This window comes from Mirounga angustirostris, unplaced genomic scaffold (genome assembly GCF_029215605.1).
Source record: "Mirounga angustirostris isolate CCGP_5_RB_7025 unplaced genomic scaffold, mMirAng1.0.hap1 SCAF_11, whole genome shotgun sequence".
NCBI lineage: Eukaryota > Metazoa > Chordata > Mammalia > Carnivora > Phocidae > Mirounga > Mirounga angustirostris.
Genome location: NW_026991719.1, coordinates 35,691,354 through 35,714,788, shown reverse-complemented (window position 1 = coordinate 35,714,788; position 23,435 = coordinate 35,691,354). Strand labels below are relative to the sequence as shown.

At 38.5% G+C, this 23,435-nt stretch overlaps 1 pseudogene; it reads left to right on the top strand.

Annotated features, from left to right (window-relative positions):
* The first annotated feature begins 5,823 nt into the window (after positions 1-5,823).
* LOC123854555 (small ribosomal subunit protein eS1-like) lies at positions 5,824-6,818 on the top strand (annotated as a pseudogene).
* Positions 6,819-23,435: the final 16,617 nt, after the last annotated feature.

The window sequence follows — 23,435 nt, the reverse complement described above, 5'->3', positions numbered from 1 at the left end:
CATACATGATAAAGAAGGAAATCTTGTCATTTGCAGCAACTTGGATGAATGAACCTTGTGGGCATAATGTTAAGTGAAATAAGTTAGACAGAGAAAGACAAATACTGTATGATGTCACTTATATGTGGATTCTGAAAAAGCCAAACTCAGGGAAACAGAGTAGAGTGGTGGTTACCAGGGGCTGGAGGGGAGATATTGGTCAGAGGGTACAAACTTCCAGTTATAATATTAACAGGTTCTGGGGATCCAATGTACAGCATGGTGATTATAGCTAATAATACTTTGTTGTATACTTGAAAGTTGCTAAGACAATAAACCTTAAATGTTTTCACCATTAAAAAATGGTAATTATGTGATGGGATGGAGGTGTTAGCTAAAGCTATGGTGGTAACCATTTTCAATATATTAATGTATCAGGTGCCTGGCTGGCTCAGTTGGTAGAGCATATGACTCTTGATCTCAGGGTTGTGAGTTTGAGCCCCATGCTGGGTGTAGAGATTACTTAAAAATAAAATCTTTAAAAAAATGTATCAAATCAACACATTGTACACCTTAAATTTATACAATGTTATATGTCAATTATATCTCAATAAAACTGGGAAAAAATGCTCTTGGAATCAACACCTGTGGGTATTGGGAGGGGAAGAAAGCAGGATTGGGTAGAGGAAGAAGTCAAGTTTCAATGCAGGCCTGATGTAGACTTGGCTTACCCTATAGGGAGCCCTGCAGTTAGAAGAGTCCTGTAGAATTGTCCAAAGATGGGCAGAAATGGCCAGACCTTTATACCCCTGCAATGATAGTCATTGGATGTGGGCTGTCCCAGTGATTCTATGCAGCTGAGGTGGACCCTGGAGGGTGGACATCTAAGGACTATCTGCTGACCATACTCTTGAAGTTGGACAATAAGAGATAAGATCTGGGTAATGCATTACAGCATTCACCATGATGCCCACTTGGCGGGATAAGCAAAAATAAATAAATAAATTCTAGGACATTTGAAACATAAATGCCATATTGTACTTCAGAAAGGTTGTATGGATTATATTAAATTTCAACCTGGAGGGGCGCCTGGGTGGCTCAGTTGTTAAGTGTCTGCCTTCGGCTCAGGTCATGGTCCCAGGGTCCTGGGATCGAGCCCCGCATCGGGCTCCCTCCTGGGCAGGAAGCCTGCTTCTCCCTCTCCCACTCCCCCTGCTTGTGTTCCCTCTCTTGCTGTGTCTCTCTCTGTCAAATAAATAAAATCTTAAAAAAAAAATTTCAACCTGGAAGTAAAAACTCCTATGACTCAATTTTCAGTTAGCAGTAATCACTCCTTGGATAAACCTCATGACTCAGTTTTCAAAAGACAACCCAGTTGAAAATGAGCAAAGGATTAGGATAGACATTTCACCATGGAGGATGTACAAATGGCTAATAAACACATGAAATGATGTTCAACATCATTGTTCTGCGAGAAATGCAAATCGAAGCCACAATGAGATACCACTTCACACCCACTAGGGTGCTTAGGATCAAAATGATAGTAAGAAATACTGGCAGGGGCGCCTGGGTGGCTTAGTCGGTTAAGCGTCTGCTTTCAGCTCAGGTCATGATCCCAGCGTCCTGGGTTCGAGACCCGCATTGGGTAGCCTGCTTCTCCCTCTCCCTCTGCTGCTCCCCCTGCTTGTGGTCTCTCTCTCTGTCAAATAAATAAAATCTTAAAGAAACAATAACAACAGCAACAACCAAAAAACCCAAAAAATCTTTAAAAAAACAAATACTGGCAAGAACGTGGAGAAATGGGAACATGGCTGGCAGGTATGAAAAAAATGATACGACAACTCTGGAAAATAGTCTGTCAGTTTCTTAAATAGTTAAACATAAATTTACCATGTTCAGCAATTCCTCTCTTAGGTATCTACACATAAGAAATGAAAGCGTATGTCCTCACAAAGGCTTGCGTGCAGATATTCATAACAGCATTATTCATAATAGCCCAAAGGTGAAAGCAACCCAAATATCCACCCACTGATGAACGGATAAACAAATTGTGGTATACTCATACAGTGGAATATTATTTTGCTATCAAAAAGGTACAAAGCACTGACAGGCTACAACATGCATGAATCTTGAAAACATCATGCTAAGTGAAAGAAGCCAGACTCAAGAGTACATGTCATATGATTCCATTTATATAAAAAGTCTAGAAAAGGTAAATCTAGAGAGTCAATGGTTGCCTGAGGCTAGGATGATAGAAATGTTCTAAAACTGTATTGTGGTGATGGCTGCACAACTCAATAAATTCACTACACATCACTGAATTGCCATTTAAAACTGGGTGAATTTTATGGGAGTAAATTATGCCTCAATAAAATTGTTTTAAAAACTTCAAGCTGGTTCCAGAATATTTAACAAATGAAATCCAATAGAACTAAGATCAAACGGAAATCTAAAATTCATTTAAAAGATAGGTAATTCAACTGAGTTCTAATTTTAAAGCATGTTAGACATTTCTTATTCTAACTCAGAATACTTTCTGGGCACAGGAGAAGCACAAACAGTAGATCATTTTCTTCCTCTCTTTTAGGGCAACGAAGTAGGATCTAGAATTAATCAGTGTCAGTAGATAAAAATGGCAATCAATTTTTAAAAAACAAGTTCAGTAGGTAATATGCAGAAAAGACGCTATCGGTGTTTACTTTCACCCTCCATTTAATAAATCTTATGTGAAGAGTTAATTTACTGTTACCAACACAAAGTTAATACAATGCATCATTGTGCAGAGTGAGAATTGCCATGTGAGTCCAGTCACCTTCAGATGTGTGAGCAAAATAAAGTATTTGTTTTAGGTCACCATTTCGGGGTGGTTTGTTACACACATTGATAACCTGAACATGACCTAAGCCCTTCAATCAGAGGAGCCCCCAGGGAGACAGGCATCTTCTCTCCCCCAGTTCCTCCATGTCTCTCCGTGGCTTCTCCAGCTTCCTAGTTACCTAGGTTTGAAATCACAGAGTCATTCTGTGCATACTTTCCTTCACCGACCCCCCCCCCCCCCACTGGTCAATTGCCAAGTCTTGTCAGTTCCATATTGCTTGCCTCTGTTTCATCCCCTCCAGGCTCTCTGTAATTATCCTGCTTTCCCTCTTGCCTGGATGATCACAGCAGTCTCCTAAATTCTCTCTCTGCCTCCAGGCTTCCTCATTCCAACCCTCTGGCCTCTTAAGTCTTTAGTGGTTCTCACAGCCTAAATACTAGCCTAGCATTCAAGGTCTTTCTTCAACTGGCTGTTACCTTCCTGTGATGATTAACTGTATGTGTCAACTTGGCTGGGCCATGGGGTGCCAACATATTTGGTCAAACATTATTCTCAGTGCTTCTGTGAGGGTATTTTTGGTTGGGGTTAACATTTAAATTGGTGGACTTTGAGTAAAATAGATTGCCCTCTGTAATGTGGGTGGGCCTCACCCAATCATTTGAAGGCCTGACTAGAACAATGTCCAATTTGACCCTTGTTCCCTGCCCCCACCCATGCTCCACCCACAGGATTTGGGGCAGCCTGCTCCTTCAACTAGGGCCAATATTTGAATTCTCTGCCATGTTCTGTTTTTCCTCAGGTGTACTGAAATAGGTATCTCAGCAAACTCCCTCAAAACCAGCTAAAGCACTGACATATTTCACAGACTTGTGGCCCAGCATGTAAAGTCATTGTTAGTCAGGATCTGATAAGAGTTTTATCTCAAAGTCTTACCCAGCGATAGTGCATTGGATATGGAGTCCAATTCCAGCTGGTCTCCATGACCAGATTGTGGAGATTAAGCTTGATTGTGGAGATTTAAGCTTGATCAGCTATTCTTTTGTATATTTTTAAAAATCAAGAATAATGTTCATTTAGTTTCACATAAACACTAGCGCTCTTTCCTGCATTTTAATCCAATTCTCAGAACTGTCATTAGGTTTTAAATTGAATTCACAAATATAATGTTTAGAGAATTATTTTTCTCACTGAAATTTAGTATATTATTTGTTCCTGACCCATGTGATTTCCGAGTATCTAAAATGCATAAATTATTTATGGTCCAGATGGTGATCTGATACTCTGCCTCTCAAAATGTTTTGTGCTTTTGCTGCATGCATAGATGTTCAATTACAAAATTCAGGTTGGTCTTTAGGTACTAGTGTAATAGCCCAAGGCATTTTTTTTTAAAGGTTTTATTTATTTATTTGACAGAGACACAGCGAGAGAGGGAACACAAGCAGGGGGAGTGTGAAAGGGAGAAGCAGGCTCCCCGCCGAGCAGGAAGCCTGACTCGGGGCTCAATCCCAGGACCCTGGGACCATGACCTGAGCCGAAGGCAGAGGCTTAACGACTGAGCCACCCAGGCGCCCCCCAAGGCATTTTTTTTTTTAATTACAAATAAACACTCTAGTTTTAAGCAACCTTTTTTCCCCTCCGACTTTCATGGCTTAGAATTAAAAACTATTCTCCAGGAGCTACCAAGTTAAGAGAAAAGAGGGAAAAATCCTTTTTTCCTCTTTCTAGAGGAGGGAATTGCTTTTCTTGGCCAAGTTAAAAATTTCCAAGTTTCAAAATGAGAGGCTGTAAATAGACTGCTAATTGTTCCCCAAAATACTTATTATTATTTTTTTTAATAGAAATCCTGAACTTAAGAAGGTAAAATGGCTTCTCAGAATAGAGACTACATTACCCAGCTTCCTTTACAGCTAGGTATGGTCATGTGACTGCATTCTGGTTAACCATACATGGGCAGAACTGATATGTGCAAGTTGTGGGTCAGGTCCTTGAAAGAACAGAGTTTGCTGCCCCCCATCTCTTCCTACTTCTTGCTGGCTGGAAAAGGTATGTGCTAGGGAGCCATTCTGGACCATATGGACAAAGCTCCACCCAGGCATGGCAGTTCAATAGATGGAAGGACCCAGGGATGGCAGTGCCATAAGACAGAGGAGCCTGAGAACCACCATGGTGCTGACAGAGCAGCCCTGGACTACCTATGCTCAGATGTTAACATGAGAGAGAAATGAACTGCTTTCTATCATGTAAAACATTATTTGCCTCTCTGAGACAATAGCTAAAACTATGTTCTAATGAAAATCACCAATACTTAAGCAGAATTACAGAAAATTTTCATTAGGGGGGCCTGGGTGGTGCAATCAGTTAAGTGTCTGCTCAGCAGGGAGCCTGCTTCTCCCTCTCCCTCTGCTGCTCCCCCTGCTTGTGCTCTCTTCTCTCTCTCTGTCAAATAAATAAATAAAATCTTTTTTAAAAAAGAAAATTTTCACTAAAAGCCTAGAAAAATGACCAATAAAAGTTCCCATTGTCCATTTGCAGTTGAGGGTTGGAAAAAGCATTGATGGATTTTTCTTGATATATGGTTATAGACTTTTTTTGACTAAATGCTTTAAGAAAAGTCCTTTCAAGTCTGAGGCTAAAGGTCTTTTTGTTTCCTCTTAAGACTGCTTCAGGGACTGATTCGGCACTTGGAAGTAAATCAAGAAGGGACTCAAATACAACACAATGGGTCTTAAAAACACCAGAAAAGGTTGCAAACATATCAGCAAGGGTCTCAACGAAGTTAGAAAGGGTCTCAGTGTTATCAGAAAGAGTCTCAAACAAAACAAAAAGGGTCTCAAAGATGCCAGAAAAAGTCTCAATGTCCTTATGTATATAAGGATGGGTCTCAAATAGGTCAGGAAGACATTCATGTCAGGAAGAGGGTCAAATAAGTCAGGTAAACTTTCTGAAATAGGTAGGAAAGGGTCAAAAACATGTCAAGATGAGAAGTCAGAGTCTCAGAAAAAGAAGGAAGTGTTCTAAGCAGAACCATGGCAGTTGGCAAGATCAAGTGCTTTATAAAAGGCAGCAAAGAAGGAGCCAAGAAGAAAGTGATCCAATTTCTAAGAAAGATTGGTATGATGTGAAAGCACCAGCTATGTTCAATTAATAATAAATATTGGAAAAACACTCATGACAAGAACTCAAGGGACCAAAATTGCATCTGTTGGCCTCAAGGTTAGTGTTTTTTTTTTTTTTTTTAAAGATTTTTATTTATTTGAGAGAGAGAATGAGATAGAGAGAGCATGTGAGGGGGGAGGGGCAGAGGGAGAAGCAGACTCCCTGCTGAGCAGGGAGCCCGATGCGGGACTCGATCCCAGGACTCCGGGATCATGACCTGAGCCGAAGGCAGTCGCTTAACCAACTGAGCCACCCAGGCGCCCAAGGTTAGTGTTTTTGAAGTGAACCTTGGTGATCTGCAGAATGATTAAGTTGCACGTAGAAAATTAACGCTAACTACTGAGGATATTCAGGGCAAAGACTGCCTGACTTACTTCCATGGCATGGATCTTATCTGTGCAAAATGTGCTCCATAGTCAAAAAATGGCAGCCCATGATTGAAGCTCATTTTAATGTCAAGACTACCAAAGGTTATTTGCTTCATCTACTCTGTGTTGGTTTTACTAAAAATTGCAACAATCAGATTTGGAACAGCTCTTACACCTAGCACCAACATGTTTGCCAAATCCAGAAGATAATGTAAATCATGACCCTAGAGGTGCAGACAAATGACCTAAAAGCAGTGGCCAATAAATTGATTGCAGACAGTATTGGAAAAGACAGAGAAAATGTTTGCTAGTGTATTTATCCACTCCCTGGCATCTTTGTTAGAAAAGTAAAAATGAAGAAGCCCAAGTTTGAATTGGGAAAACTCAGGGAGTTTCATGGTGATGGTAGTAGTCTTGAAAAAACTACTGGGAATGAGGCAGGTGCTAAAGTTGAACAAGCTGATGAATATGAGCCACCAGTCTGAAAATCTGTTTAAAATTCAGGCTTTTAATGGTGACAAATAAAAAGTCTTATTTGTGACAAAAAAAGAAGGAAGGATCTCAAACATGTCAAAAAGTGTCTCAGACTGGAAAACTCTCAAATAGTAAGGAGGAGTCTTAGACACCTCAGGAAGGGTCTCAGGCAAGTCAGAAATTGTCTCAAATATGTCAGAAGGAGTCTCAAACAAGTCAAGAAAAATATCAAATACTTCTTGAAGAGTCTCAACTAAGTTAAGAAGGGTACTAAATAATAAGGAAGTGTCTAAAACAGAAAGGAATAGTTTGAATAGTCAGAAGAGGGTCAAACACATCAGAAAAAGTCCCAAGCAAGATATGAAAAGTTTCAAATATGTCATAAAGGGCCTCAAATAATCTGGAAGAATCTCAGAAAATTAAGAATGGTCTCAAGTACATCAGGAAGCCCCTCACACAAGTTATAAAAGGTCTCAAACATGTTAGGAAGGGTCTCAAAGTCATTGGGAAGAGTTTTGGATACACCAGGAAGGGACTCATACAAGATGGGTCTCAAATACATCAGGAAGGGTCTCAAATATGTCAATAAAGGTCTTAAGCAGTCAGTAAGAGATTCAAATACATAAGGAAGGGTCACAAACTCATAAGGAAATGTTTTAATGACTTTTGAAAGGATCTCACACTGACAGACAGTCATAAAGGTTTTCAAAAAAGTCATGGCGGGTAGCAAACAAGTCAGAAAGGACTGTGCACATGGCAGAAGGTGACTTAACATCATTAGTAAGTCTCAATCAGGAATGGTCCCAAATAAGTCAAAGTGGCTCAAACAGGTCATCAAGTCAAATATGTTAGTCTCAACCATGTCAGAAAGAGTTTCCAGCAAGTAAATTGTTTCAAATGCAACAAGAAGGCTCTCCAATGGGGTAGAAAGAGTCTTAAAGTCACTGGGATTGATTTTAAGCTGCAATAAAGAGTCTTAAATTCAAGAAGTTTTTGAAACAAGTCAGTAAGAGTTTCAAACAAGCCAAGAAGGAATTGAAACAAAAGAAGAATCTCAAATACACTACGAAAAGTCTCAAATATGTAAGGTATCTTAAACATGTCATGAAGTGTATCACACAAGTTTGAAAAGTTCTCAAAGATCAGAGGAAGGTATCAGGAAGTCTCACCTATCTCAAGAAGGGCTTCAAACACAACATGAAGTATCTTAGACATGTCCAGAGGAGTCAAATATGTCAGGAAAGCTATCTAATACATCTGGAAGGGTCTTGAGAAAGTCAGGAAGGGTATAGATGTTATGAGGAAGAATCTTGGTCAGGACAGGTCTCAAACATTTCAGCAAGAATATTATGCAGGTAAGAATGAGTGTCAAACAAGTCAAGCAGGGTGTAAAATATGACAGGAAGGGTCTCAAAGTCATCAGGAAGAGTCTCAAATGGTCAGGAAGGGTCTCAGACAAGTCAGGAAGGGTCTTAAATAATGAGAAAGAAACATTAACATTTCAAGAAGTATCTCAGCCAGGCAGAGAACATCACATATAGTCAGGAAAAGATTTTAATATGTCAGGAAGAGTCTTACACAGTTAGGAACTTTCTCAATCATGTAAGGAGGAATAAAACAAATCCAGAAAGATCTCACTCAAGTTAGGAAGGGTCTCAAACTGAAAAGAAGATTCTCATTTAAGGCTGGAAGGGTCTGAACATGTCAAGAAGAGTCTCACAGGGCGCCTGGGTGGCTCAGTTGGTTAAGCGACTGCCTTCGGCTCAGGTCATGATCCTAGAGTCCCGGGATCGAGTCCCACATCGGGCTCCCTGCTCAGCAGGGAGTCTGCTTCTCCCTCTGACCCTCCTCCCTCTCTTGCTCTCTGTCTCTCATTCTCTCTCTCTCAAATAAATAAATAAAATCTTAAAAAAAAAAAAAAGAAGAGTCTCACAGAAGTTGGGAAATGTCTCAAGTAAGTCAGAATGATCTGAAATACATCAGGAAGAGTCTGAAACAAATCATGAAATGCTCTAAACAGGTCAGAAAGTCTTTCTTTAAACTCTTTATTTTTAAAACAGTTTCACTGAGATATAATACACATACACATACCATATAATCCACCCATTTAAAGTATATAATTTAATGGTTTTTACTATATTCACATACATGTATAACCATCTTCACAGTCAATTTTAGAATATTTTCATTGCTTCAGAAAGAAATTTTATATCCTTTTGCTATCACTTATTCCCTTATTCCCTGTCCCCTGCCCCAGCCCTAACCACTAATCTCATTTCTGTCTCTATAGATTTTCTTATTCTGGACTTTCATGTGAATTGAACCATATAACCTGTGGTCTATTTTGACTGGCTTTTTTCACTTACCTTAATATTTTCAAGGTTCACCCATGTTGTAGCATTCACCTCTATTGTGCTGCTCAAGTCCTCTATTTCCTTTTTGATCATCTGCCAGTTAGATCTTCTGCCTAATTATTCTATTATTTATTTACTTATTTATTAAAGATTTTATTTATTTATTTGAGAGAGAGAGAGCATGAGCAGGGAGAGGGGCAGAGGGAGAGGGAGAAGCAGACTCCCCACTGAGCAGGGAGCCCAATGCAGGGCCTGATCCCAGGACCCTGAGATCATGACCTGAACCAAAGGCAGACGCTTAACTGACTGAGCCACCCAGGTGCCTCTGTTCTATCCATTATTTAATGGGAGCTATTGAAGTCTTCAACTATTATTGTTGACTTGAATATTTCTGCTTTAATGTTTGTCAATTTTTGCTTCATATATTTTGGGTTGTTAGGTGCATATATATGTTTATAACTGTTATACCTTCCAGATATATTAACCCTTTATCATTATAAAATATACATTTTGGGGGCAAATATATATACATTTGGAGAGCAAATATATATTTATGCCATTAGATTATGCCATATAATATGCCTCATATTATTATAATCATAATATATGAGTATATTAACCTTCCTATTTACTATTTCTAATTCTCTTCATCTGTTCCTATAGATTTTTGTTACCATATGGTGTCATTTCCTCTGTCCAATACACTTTAGGGACTACCCACTTCCTTTGTTTTGTTATTGGCAAATATATTTCAATTCCATATGTTATAGGCCCAATAATATTATTACATACATATTACTTTATATAAATGCTTTTAAAATCAGTTAAGAGAAGAAAGAAGAAGTATGAATTTATACCATTTTGTATAATTACATAATTACTTTTGCTGGTATTCTCAGTTTTGTTTGTGTGGATTCAAATGGCTGAGGTCACTTACTTTGAACCTGAAGAACTTCCTTTTGCATTTCTTGTAAGGCAGGTGATCGAGCAATAAATTCTCTCAGTTTTTGCTTATCTGGGAATGTCTTTATTTCATCATTTTTGAACTACATCTAGCTTTGAACATACTGAACATTTTGAACATATCTACCTTTACTAGACATGGGACTCTTGGTAGACATTTTTTTTTTCTTTGAGCACTTTGAATATGTCATCCCACTGCTTTTTGGCTTCTATTGTTTCTGCCGAGAAGTTAACTGTTAATCTTATTGGGGTTTTCTTGTAAACATGAGACATTTTTCTCATGTTGCTTTCAAGATTTTATTCTTGTCTTTGGCTTTCAGTACTTTTACTGTGATATGCCTGTTTGTGGATCTTCAAAGAGATCAAAGTTTATCCTACTTGGAGTTTGCTGAGCTTCCCAGATGTAAAGGATTTCCATCAAACTTAGAAATTTTTCAGACATTATTTTTTTGTTTTTGTTTTTAAAGATTTTATCTATTTATTTGACAGAGAGAGAGAGAGAGCACAAGCAGGGGGAGCAAAAGGCAGAGGGAGAGGGAGAGGGAGACTCCTCACTGAGCAGGGAGCCCGACAACATATAGTTGGGTCTTGGTTTTGATCCACTCTGACAATCTATGTCTTTTAACTGGTGCATGTAGACCACTGACATTCGAAGTGATTATTGATATAGTTGGATTGATATCTACCATGTTTGTTACTGTTGCCTTCTTCTTTATTTCTATTTTTGTCTTGCACTATTTTTCTGCCTGTGATTTTAACTGAGTGTTTTGTATAATTCCATTTTCTCTCCTTTCTTATCATATTGTCATACTTCTTAAAAATACTTTTTTTTTGTGGTTGCCCTAGAGTTTGCAATATACATTTACAGCTAATTCAAATCCACTTTCAAATAACATGATACCACTGCACAGGCAGTGTGAATACATTGTAATAACAAAATAATACTAATTCCTCCCTCCTATCTTTTCTTTTTTTTTTTTTTTAAAGATTTTATTTATTTATTTGGCAGAGAGAGACACAGCGAGAGAAGGAACACAAGCAGAGAGAGTGGGAGAGGGAGAAGCAGGCTTCCCGCTGAGCAGGGAGCCCGATGTGGGGCTCGATCCCAGGACCCTGGGATCATGACCTGAGCCGAAGGCAGATGCTTAATGACTGAGCCACCCAGCGCCCCACTCCCTCCTATCTTTTCTATCATTGCGGTCATTCATTTCACATACATGTAAGCTTATATAAGTGTATATCTATATATATGCTATATACATAAGCATACATAATCAAATATGCTGTTGATGCTATTTTGAAGAAACTTATTTGTTAGATCAACTAAGAATAAGAAAAAGAAAAGTTTTTATTTTATCTTCACTATTCCTTCTTTCATGTTTTTCCTTCCTTTATGTAGATTGAGTTTCTGACCTATATTATTTTCCCTCTCTTCAAAGAACTTTTTTTTTCTTTTTTAAAGATTTTATTTATTTATTTGAGAGAGAGAGAGAGACAGAGATAGTGACAGAGCACAAGCAGGGAGGAGAGGGAGAAGCAGGCTCCTTGTTGAGCAGGGAGCCCAATGCGGGGCTCAATCCCAGGACCCTGGGATCATGACCTGAGTCAAAGGCACATGCTTAACCAACTGAGCCACGCAGGTGCCCTCTTCAAAGAATTTCTTTTAACATTTCTTACAAGGCCGGTCTACTGGCAACAAATTCAATTTCTGTTTATCTGAGAAAGTCTTTATTTCTCCTTCACTCCTTCACTTTAGTTCTCCTTCATAATTTTGTAGGGTACATAATTCTAGGCTGGTGTTTTTTTCCTCTCAACACTTTAAATATTTCACTCCACTCTCTTCTTGCTTGCATGGTTCTGAAGACTTTGTTCCTCCATAGGTAAGGTTTTTTTGTTTAATTTTATGTCTGACTTCTTTCAGGTTTTTTTCTTTATTTTTGATTTTATGTAGTATGAAAATGATATGTGTAGGTGTAGGTTTTTGGGCATTTATCCCGCTTCACATTCTCTGAGCTTGTTGTATCTGTGGTTTAATGTCTGACATTAATTTTGGGGAAATCCTCAGCCATTATTGTTTCAAATATTTTTTATATTCCTTTTTCTGTTCTCCTTATGATATTCTCATTATGCCTATATTATACTTTTTGTAGTTGTCCTACAGTCCTTGGATATTTTTTTCTTTCTTTTTTTTTTTTTTTTTTTTTCCAGTCTCTGTTCACTTTGCTTTAGAGTTTTTTTTTTTTTTTTTTTTTTTTTTTTTAAGATTTCATTTATTTGACAGAGAGAGAAACACAGTGAGAGAGGGAACACAAGCAGGGGCAGAGGGAGAGGGAGAAGCAGGCTTCCCACAGAGCAGGGAGCCCGATGTGGGGCTTGATCCCAAGCAGAACCAAAGGCAGATGCTTAATGGCTGAGCTACCCAGGTGCCCCTGCGTTAGAGTTTTTAAGGATTCTATTAATATATCCTCTAGTTCATATATTCTTTCCTCAGCCATGTCCAGTCTACTAATAAGCCCAAGAAAGGCATTCGTCATTTCTGTGACCATGGTTTTTTTTTTTCTTTTTATTGTCTAGCATTTTTTTCTGTTTTGTTTTTTTTTCCCCTTAGGATTCCCATCTCTATTCTTTCATTGTTCATCTGTTCTTACATGCTGTCCACGTTATCCATTAGAGCCCTTAGCATTTAATCATAGTTGCTTAAATTCCTGGTTGATAATTCCAACATCCCTGTCATGTCTGGTTCTAATGCTTATTCTGTCACTTCAAACTGTGGTTTTTACCTTTTGGTATGCCTTGTAATTTTTTTTTTTTTTTTAATAGCTGGACATGATGTATTAAGTAAAAGGAACTGTGGCAAATAAGCCTTAGTAATGTGGTGGTGAGGTGTTGGGAGAGGGGAAGCATCGTATAATCCTATGATTAGATCTCAGTCTTTTAGTGACCTTTGTCTCTGGAGTGTGAACTTCACAAGAGTTTCTTTTTTTTCTTTTACCAGAGGTGGAACAGGATGGCTAGAGGGGGCTGGATTTGGTTTTTTCCCTTCTCCCTTAGGTCAGTTAGGCTCTAATAATATCCCAACAGGTTAGGCTCTGGTTAACTAGTTTACCCTGAGGGCAGGCCTTGTTAAGAAGTGCAGAGTGTGGTAGTGTATTTCAAAATGCTCTTTCTTTCCCCTTAACAGAAGCACCAGGGAATATTTCTCCAATATTTACTCTGGGAAACTAGTTGATCTTCTAGAAGTAAATCTGATAATATTGTGGAGATCCCCTTATGTCTGGACCCCCAAAGTTTTTAGCTCTTAGTTGGTTAGGGCTCCTCTATGAAAAATACCACAGACTCGGTGGCTTAAACAACAAACATTTATTTCTCACAGTTCTGGAAGCTGGGAAGCCCAAGATCAAGGTGATGGCAGACTGAGTGAGGTCCTGCTTCCTGGTTCATAGACAGCTGGCTTATCATCATGTCCTCACATTGCGGAAGAGGTGATGGAGCTCTCTGGGGTCTTTTTTTATAAGGGCAGTCATCCCATTCTTGAAGGCTCCAACCTCATGGTCTAATCACCTCCCAAATGCCCCATTCTAAATGCTATCATATTGGGGATTAGATTTCAACCTATGAATTTTGGGAGAGGATGCAAACATTCAGTCTATTACAGTTATCATGCCTTCTTTAAGCATCTTTTCCTTTAGTTCTTTGAATATATTTATAATGGCTACTTTCAAGTCTTTGTCTGTTAAATCTAACATTTGGTTGCTCTCACCAGCAGTTTCTGTTGCCTGCTTTTTTCCTGTGTTTGAATGATACTTTTCTATTTCTTTGCATGTCTTGTAATTTTTTGTTGAAAATTGGACATTTTATACAATATATTGTAGCAACTCTGGTACCAGTGCCCCTTCCCCTGGATCTTGTTATTGTTGTTTGTTTATTTGCTTAGTGAGTGGCTGGATTATTTTAGTGAAGTCAATTTCCTCTACAATATGAAGCCTTTGATATTGCTCCTCAGAGGGCAAAGTCCTGGTCTCGAGCAGTCAGCCTGGGATGAAAGTGGTTTTAGTAGGGCTCTCTTTCCCTGGTCACACCCAGCTGTTAAGCTCCACTAATTGTTGGATGATTGCTCTATTGCTTTTAACAATACCCTGGGGGCATAAATGGCCCCATAGACTGAATCCTTTAAATTCAGGCTCCTTCGCAGGGATAGGGATTGAGGTTAGTGAGGTTTTTTGTTTTTTTTATTTTTAAAGATTTTATTTATTTATTTGAGAGAGAGAGAGAGAGAAACAGCATGAGAGGGGAGAGGGTCAGAGGGAGAAGCAGGCTGAGCCGGGAGCCCGATGTGGGACTCGATCCCAGGACTCCGGGACCATGACCCGAGCCGAAGGCAGTTGCTCAACCAACTGAGCCACCCAGGCGCCCCCAGAGGTCAGTGAGGTTTTTTTTCTGACCCGAAGAGGACTATTCTAGCTGTCACTTTCCCTGGTTCTCCCTATAAACAAGCTGGCCTATGGCTTGGCTTATATCTCTAATGAAACTTACCAGTCTCCTAATTGCTTTCCACCAAAACCTCCATTGTTTTTTAGAGATTTCGGAGGCTTGAATTTCCCCACACTAATGCTTCAAATCAAGTTAGTTCCTTTGGGAAGAACTTAAGAGCTCTCAGAGCCTGCCTATCCCTCAGGGGAAAATTTGAGTCATGGCTCCTGAGAAGGGGGCAGGGACAGTGGCATACTTTCTGAGTGATAAGCCTGCTTTAGGAGCTGGGCACTGAGCAGGGTGGTAGCCTCTGGTCTTAATTTCTCTCCTCCTGCATGAAAACTCTACCCTATGAGCAAGCTGGGGTAAGAGTGATCAGGGCCCCAGTATTCTCAGTGTATGACACCTGAAGCAAATCCTTCACCCAAGGAGTGGGGACTATGTGGAATACAGGAGCCCTCAACCTCTCAACTATACTCAACTGGAACTTAGCCTCTGTAACAGGGACCTACAGGGTTAAATGATAAATACTGAAGTTCTGCTCCTTGGAGAAAAATTCACAAATATATGGAAATTAAACACACTGCTGAAAAACGAATAGATCAAAGAAGAAATCAAAAGGGTAATTTAAAAAAATCCTGAAACAAATGAACATGAAGTACAACATGCCAAAACTTATGGAATGAAGCAAAAGAAGTTCTAAGAGGTAAATTTATTGCAATGGACACCTACATTAAGAAAAAAGAACAATCTCAAATAATCAACCTCATTTTACACCTGAAGGAACTAGAAAAAGAAGAGCAGAGTAGCCCAAAGTTAGCAGAAGGAAGGAAATAACAGATCAGAGCAGAAATAAGTGAAATAGAGACACACACACAAAAACCAATAGAAAATACAAAACTAAGAACTGGTTTGTTTGGTTTTTTTTGAAGAGATAAACAAATTTGATAAACCTTTAACTGTACTAACCAAAAAGAAAAAAAAAACTCAAATAAATAAAATTAGAAATTTAAGAGAAGACATTATAACTGATACCATAGAAATACAATGGATCGGGCGCCTGGGTGGCTCAGTCGTTAAGCGTCTGTCTTCAGCTCAGGTCATGATCCCAGGGTCCTGGGATCGAGTCCCGCATCGGGCTCCCTACTCAGCGGGAAGCCTGCTTCTCCCTCTCCCACTCCCCCTGCTTGTGTTCCTACTCTCTCTATCTCTCTGTCAAATAAATAAATAAAATCTTAAAAAAAAAAAAAAAGAAAAGAAATACAATGGATCATAAGAGACTATTTTGAACAATTATATGCCCCCAAATTAGATAACCTAGAAGAAATGGACAAAGTCCTAGTAAAATAACCTATCAAGACTGGATCATGAAGAGAAAATATGAATAGACCAATAATGAGTAAGGAGATTGAATCAGTAATGAAAAACCTCCTAACAAAGAAAATCCCAGGACCAGGTAGTTTTACTGGTGAATTCTACCAAATATATAAAGAAAAATTAATGCCAATGCTTATCAAACTCTTCTAAAAAATTGATGAGGAGAGAACTTCCAAACTCATTTTATGAAGCCACCTTAATACAAAAGCCAGATATGGATCCTACAAAAAAAGAAAACTATAGGTAAATATTCCTGATGAATATAGATGCAAAAATTCTCAACAAGATACTAGCAAACTGAATTCAGCAGCACATTAGAGGATAACACACCATGATCACGTAGGATTTATCCCTGGGATACAAGGATGGTGCAATATATGCAATTCAATTAATGTGATATACCACTTTAACAAAATGAATGATAAAAATCACATGGCTATCTCAATACATGCAGGAAAAGCATCTGAGAAAAACTTTACATCCTTCCATGCTAAAAACTTTCAACAAATTACACATAGAAGGAATATACATCAACATAATGAAGGACATACATGACAAACACTTGGCTAACATACTCAATGGTGAAAGGTTGAAAGCTTTCCCTTTAAGATCAGGATCAAGACAAGGGTGCCCACTTTTTTTTTTTTAAAGATTTTATTTATTTATTTGAGAGAGAGAGAGAGAGAGATAGCGAGAGCAGGAACACAAGCAGGGGGAGTGGGAGAAGGAGAAGCAGGCTTCCCGCTGAGCAGGGAGCCCCATGCGGGGCTCAATCCCAGGACCCTGGGATCATGACCTGAGCCAAAGGCAGACGCTTAACGACTGAGCCACCCAGGCGCCCCAAGGGTGCCCACTTTTGGTGCTCCTATTCAACATAGTACTGGAAGTCCTAGCCAGAAGAATATAAAAAAAAAAAGAAAAAAAGAAAGAAAGAAAGAAAGAAAACTCATCCAAATTGGAAACGAAGAGGTAAATTGTCTTTGCAGATGACATCTTATATAAAGAAAATCCCAAAGACCATCAAAGAACTGCTAGAACTAATAAACAAATTCAGTAAAGTTGCAGGATACAAAATAGACATAAATAATCAGTTGTGTTTCTCTATGCTAACAATGAAATATCTTAAAAAGAAATAAAACAATCTCATTTACAGTAGCATTAAAAATAATACAATAGTTAGGAATAAACTTAACCAAGTAAGTGAAAGATCTATAAAATGAAAATTATAAGACTTGGATGAAAGAAATTTAGAAACACAAATAAATGGAAAGATATCCTCTGTTCATGAATTGGAAGAATTAATATTGTTAAAATGTCCAAAACATTCTGTAGATTCAGTGCAATCCATAGATTCAGAGCAATCCCTATAAAATTCCAATGACATTTTTTGCAGACGTAGAAAAAACAATCCTAAAATTAATTTAGAACTAAAATAGACTCTGAATAGCCAAAGCAATCTTGAGAAAGAAGAACAAAGGTGGAGGTATCACACTTGATTTCAAAATATATTACAAATCTGTAGTAATCAAAATAGTATGGTACTAAGTATCAAAATAGACACACAGACTGATAGAATAGAATCAAGAGCCCAGGAATAAAATCATGCATAGACAGTCAACTATTATTTGAGAAGGGAACCAATAATACTCAATGGGAAGTACTTGAGGTTCCTCAAAAAATTAAAAATAGAATGACCATATGATCTAGCAATCCCACTTATGGGTATATATCCAAAGGAAATGAAATTAGGATCTCAAAGAGATATCTGCACTTCCATGTTTGTTGCTGCATTATTCACAATAGCCAAAACATGGAAACAATCTAAGCCCCCATTGACAGACAAATGGATAAAGGACATATGACACACACACACACACACACACACACACACACACTTGAATATTATTCAGCCATTAAAAGAGAAGGAAATCCTGTCATTTGTGACAACATGGATGGACTCTGAGGGCATTATGCTCAGTGAAATGAGTTACAGAAAGTAAAATACTGAATGATCTCACACGTGAAATCTAAAAAGTCGAACTGATAGAAATAGAGTGGAGAATAGTTGTTGCCAGGGGCTGGTAGGGGGGCGATGGTGGAAGAAATGGGATGTTAGTCAAAGGATATATATAAACTTCCAATTATAAGACGAATAAGGGTGCCTGGGTGGCTCAGTTGGCTAAGCGACTGCCTTCAGCTCAGGTCATGATCCTGGAGTCCCGGGATCGAGTCCCGCATCGGGCTCTCTGCTCGGCAGGGAGCCTGCTTCTCCCTCTGACCCTCCCCCCTCTCATGTGCTCTCTGTCTCTCTCATTCTCTCTGTCTCAAATAAATAAATAAAATCTTTAAAAAAAAAAAAAAAAAAAAAATAAGACGAATAAGTTCTGGGGATCTAATATGCCTCAGGGTGAGTATAGTTAAGAATAATTCATTATATATTTGAAAGTTGCTAAGAGAGTAACTCTTAAATGATCTCACCACACACACAGAAAAGGTAATTAGGACGGGTGGTGGAGGTGTTAACTAACCTCATAGTGATCATTTCACAATATATATGTGTATCAAGTCATCACAATATATACCTTAAAGTTACACAGTGTTATATGTCAATTATATCAATAAAGCTAGAAAAAAATAAAGTCATTTATAATCTTAAAAAGAAAAACACATCTGGAAGGGTCTCCATGTCTCAAACATGTTCTTAAAGGTCTAAAAAAGTCAGAACAGGTCTTAAATATATCAGGAAGTATCTCAAAATTGAAATTCATCGGAAAGAGTTTATTTTTGCATAGAATATCTTATTGATATATAATTCACAAACAGTAAAATTCACCATTTTAGAGTGTAAAATTCAGTGGCTACTGTATATATACAAGGGGTCAACCATCACCACTATATAATTCCAGAATATTTTCATCACCCTAAAAATAAACCCAATACCCATCAGCAGTCACTCACCATTCCTCCCTACCCCCAGTAGTGGCAATTACTGATCTAATTTTTGTCTCTATGGGTTTGCTTATTCTGACATTTCATATAAATGGAATCATACAGCATATGGCCTTTTTATCTGGTTTCTTTCCCTTAGCATAATCTTTTCAAGATCCATCCATGCTGTAGAATATATCAGTACATTATTCCTTTTTATGGCTTAATAATATTCCATTGTATAGTTATGCAACATTTTACTTATCCATTCATCAGTTGATGGACGTTTGGGTTGTTTTGACTTTCTGGCTATTATGAATAATGACACTAAGAACATTTGAGTACAAGTTTTGTGTGAACATAAGTTTTCATTTCTCCTGGAGTATATACCTAGGAGTTAAATTACTAGGTCATATGGCAAGGAAGAGTTTTATTTATTTTTTATTTTTATTTTTTAATTTTTATTTATTTACTTTTAAAGATTTTATTTACTTATTTATTTGAGAGAGTGAGCAAGTGAGAGAGAGCACAAGCAAGGGGAGGAGCAGAGGGAGAGGGAGAAGCAGACTCTCTGCTGAGGAGGAAGCCCAACCTAGGGCTTGATCGCAGGACTCCAGGATCATGACCTGAGCCAAGGGCAGATGCTTAACCAACTGAGCCACCCAGGTGCCCCAGCAAGGAAGAGTTTCAATCACCTCAGGAAGGGTCACAGATAAAATAAGAAGGGTCTCTATCATATAGGAAGGGTTCAAATACATCAGGAAGTGTGGCAAATATATTGTAAATGTTCTCAAAGAAAGAGGAAGTGTCTGAAATACATCAGAAATCATCTCAAACAAGTTAGTAATGTTCTCAGCATAGTCAGGAAAATTTAAAAATATGTCAGTGAGGAGACATACCATATGACCTAGTAATTCTACTTCTGGGTATTTATCCCTTCAAATGAAAACACTAATTTGAAAAGATAGGGCGCCTGGGTGGCTCAGTTGGTTAAGCGACTGCTTTCGGCTCAGGTCATGATCCCAGAGTGCTGGGATTGAGTCCCACATCGGGCTCCCTGCTCAGCAGGGAGTCTGCTTCTCCCTCTGACCCTACCCCCTCTTGGGCTCTCTCTATCTCACTCTCTCTCTCTCAAATAAATAAATAAAATCTTAAAAAAAAAAATGAAAAGATATACACATCCCTATGTTTATTGCAGCATTATTTACAATAGCCAAAATATGAAAGTAAGCTAAGGATTCACTGACAGATGAATGGATAAAGAAGATGTGGTATTAACAATGGAATATTACTCAGCCATAAAAAAGAACTGAAATCTTGACACTTGTGACAACATGGATGGACCAGAGGGTATTATGCTAAGTGAAATAAGTCAGACAGAGAAAGACAAATATCATATGATTTCACTTATATGTGGAATCTATAAAACAAAACAAATGAATGAGCAAGAAACAGACACATGAATACAGAGAATAAATTGGTGGTTGTCTGAGGGGAGGGAGGGGAGAGGATAGGAGAAATAAATCAAGGGGATTATGAGGTACAAACTTCCAGTTATAAAATAAAGAAGTCATGGGGATGAAAAGTACGGCATAGTACTTTATAGTCAATAATATTGTAATAGCTTTGTACAGTAACAGAAGGTAACTATACTTATTGTGGTGAACATTGTGTAATGTATGTAATTGTTGAATCACTTTGCTGTACACCTCTAATTAATATAATATTATATGCCAACTATACTTAAATTAAAAACTTTAAAAATGTCACTAAGGGCTCCAAACTGAGATGAATGTCTTAAATACATTACAAAGGGCCTCAAACCTAAAGGATGCATAGCAAATAATCAGGAAAGATCTTAAATCTGTTAAGAAGGGTCCCAAAAAGTGAGTAAGGGCCTCAAAAATATCAGAAAGGGTTTTAAATTGTTAGGAAAGTTAGTAATAAGTTAGGGAGGGTCTCTCTAACAGGAGTCATCTTACTCAGGTGGGAAGAGACTCAAATATTGAAAGAATATCTAACACAGTAGGAAACTCAAACATGTCAGGAAGGGTCTTAACCTGATAAGGAAGGGTCTGAAATTCATCAGGCAGAGTTTAAAATATGTCTCTAGTGGTCCTAAATGGGCAGGCAAATTAGGAAGATTCCGGAAATTTCTCCAACATGTTGGGAAATGTCACAGAGAGGAAAGGTCTCACATGCATCAGGAATCTTCTCAAACAAGTCTGGAAGTGTCTCAAAGTAGTCAGGAAGCACATTGTTTGTAAACAAACATCCCAGATGAGAGAAAGAGACCTAAATACCTCCAGAAGTGTCTCAAACTTGCAGGAAAGGTTTCAAGTAAGTTGAAAAGGGTTCCAGGTGAGTCAGAAAAGGTTCCTAATATGTCAGGAAGATTCACAAAGAAATCATGGGTGCTCTAAAACTTATATGGAAAAGATTTAAATATGTCAGGAAGAGTCACAAAAAAGAATCTCAAATATGTGAGGAAGAATCTCAAATAGGAAAGGAAGTTTCTCATATCTGTCAGGAATGATTACAAAGAGACAGGAAAAGTCTCAAATATGTCATGAATGGTCTCAAACAGTCAGGAGATGTCTCAAAGACATTAAGAAGATTCTCCAGGATATCAGAAAGAGTAGCAGATGGGTCAGGAACAGACTCAAACATACCAGGAAGAGTCTCAAACAAGTCAGGAAGCATCTCCAAGACAGGACATGTCTCAAACATAGAGGAAGAGTCTCAAATACTTTAGGAATGGTCACATACATGTCAGGAAGGGTCTCAAATACGTCAAGAAGAGTCCTGCATGTCAGAAAGGCTTTCAAACATATTGTGGGGTTGGGAGGGGGAACCTCAACATCATCAGGAAGAGTCTCAAACAAGACATGTCTCAAACATGACAGGAAGTATTCCCAAAGGAGAGGAAGGATCTGAAATACATCATGAATCTTCTCAAACCAGACTGGAAGGATCATAAAGTAGCCAGGAAGAGCTTTACATTTGTCATTAAAGGTCAGTAAGAGTCTCAAATACATCTGGAAGGGTCTTAAACATTTCAGTAAGGGACTCACGTGAGTTGGGAAGCATGTCAAGCAAGTCAGAAAAGGTCTCATATACGTAAGGAAGAGTCACACACATTATGAACGGTCTTAAACATGGGAGGAAGAGTCTTAACTAGGTACAGAAGATTCTCAAATGCATCAGGAATGGTCTCAAAGAGACAAGAAGGATCTCCAAGATGTCAAAAAAGAGTCTCAAATTCAAGAAATGTCTCAAATACATCAGGAAGAGTAAAAATATGTCAGTAATGGTCTCAAACATGTCAGAAAAGGTCTCAAACAATCAGGAAGAGTTGCAAGTAAGTTAGAAAAAGCTTTAATATTTCAGGATGTGTCAAAAAATCAGGAGTCTCATACAAGTCAGGGAGAGTCTCAACCCTGTCAGGAAGGGTCTCAAATTCATCAGGTAGAGTTCAAATGTGTCTCTAAGGGTCTCAAACAGACAAGAACAGTCAGGAAGAGTCTCAAATACATTATGGGGGTGTCGAATATATCATGAAGGGTCTCAAATAAGTCAGAAAGTGTCACAGACAGAGAGGAAATGTCTTTTTTTTTTTTTTTTTAAGATTTCATTTATTTATTTGTGAGAGAGAGAGCAAGCACAAAAGCAGTGGGGAGGGGCAGAGGGAGAGAGAGGGAGAAGCAGATTCCCCAGTGACCAGGGAGCCTGACATGGGGCTTGATCCCAGGACCCTGAGATCATGACCTGAGCCGAAGGCAGACGCTTAACTGAGGTGGCTTAACTGAGCCACCCAGGTGCCCCCAGAGAGGAATTGCCTTAAACACATGAAGAATCATCTTAAACAAGTCAGAACCAGTTTTAGAGTAGTCTCACACATGTCAGAAAGTGTCTGCAACAAGTCATAATGGGTCTCAAACAGACAGGAAGAGTCTCAGATACTCCAGGAACAGCCTCACACATGTCAGGAAGGGTCTCAAACAGTTCAACAGAGTTTTTTGTAGAGACTCTTACTTTGGGTAGGGCCTCAAAATCATCAGGAGGAATCTCAAAAAACTGGAAGAGTTTCAAACATGTCAGGGAAAGTCATAGTCAGGAAGAGTCTCAAATACCAGGAAGAGTCTCAAAAATGACAGGAAGTGTTGCAAAGAGAGAGGAAGCATCTGAAACACATCACAAATTCTCTCAAACCAGATTGGAAGGATCTCAAAGATGTCAGGAAGAGCTTCACATTTGTTAGCAAGGGTCTCAAACAGAGAAGTCTCAAATAAATCTGGAATGGTCTCATACATTTCAGTAAGGGACTCAAACTTAAGTCAAGAAATGTCTGAAGCACGTCAAAAAAAAAGTCTCACCTATACCACAGAGACTCAAATAAGCCCTGAAATCTCCCAAATATGTCCCCAAAAGTCTTATATACATGAAGAAGTTTCTCGAATATGGCAGAGAGAGTCTCAAACACAGGAGGAGGAGTCTCAAACATGTCAGGAAGGGTCTTAAACTAGTCAGGAAGTTTCCAGAACAGAA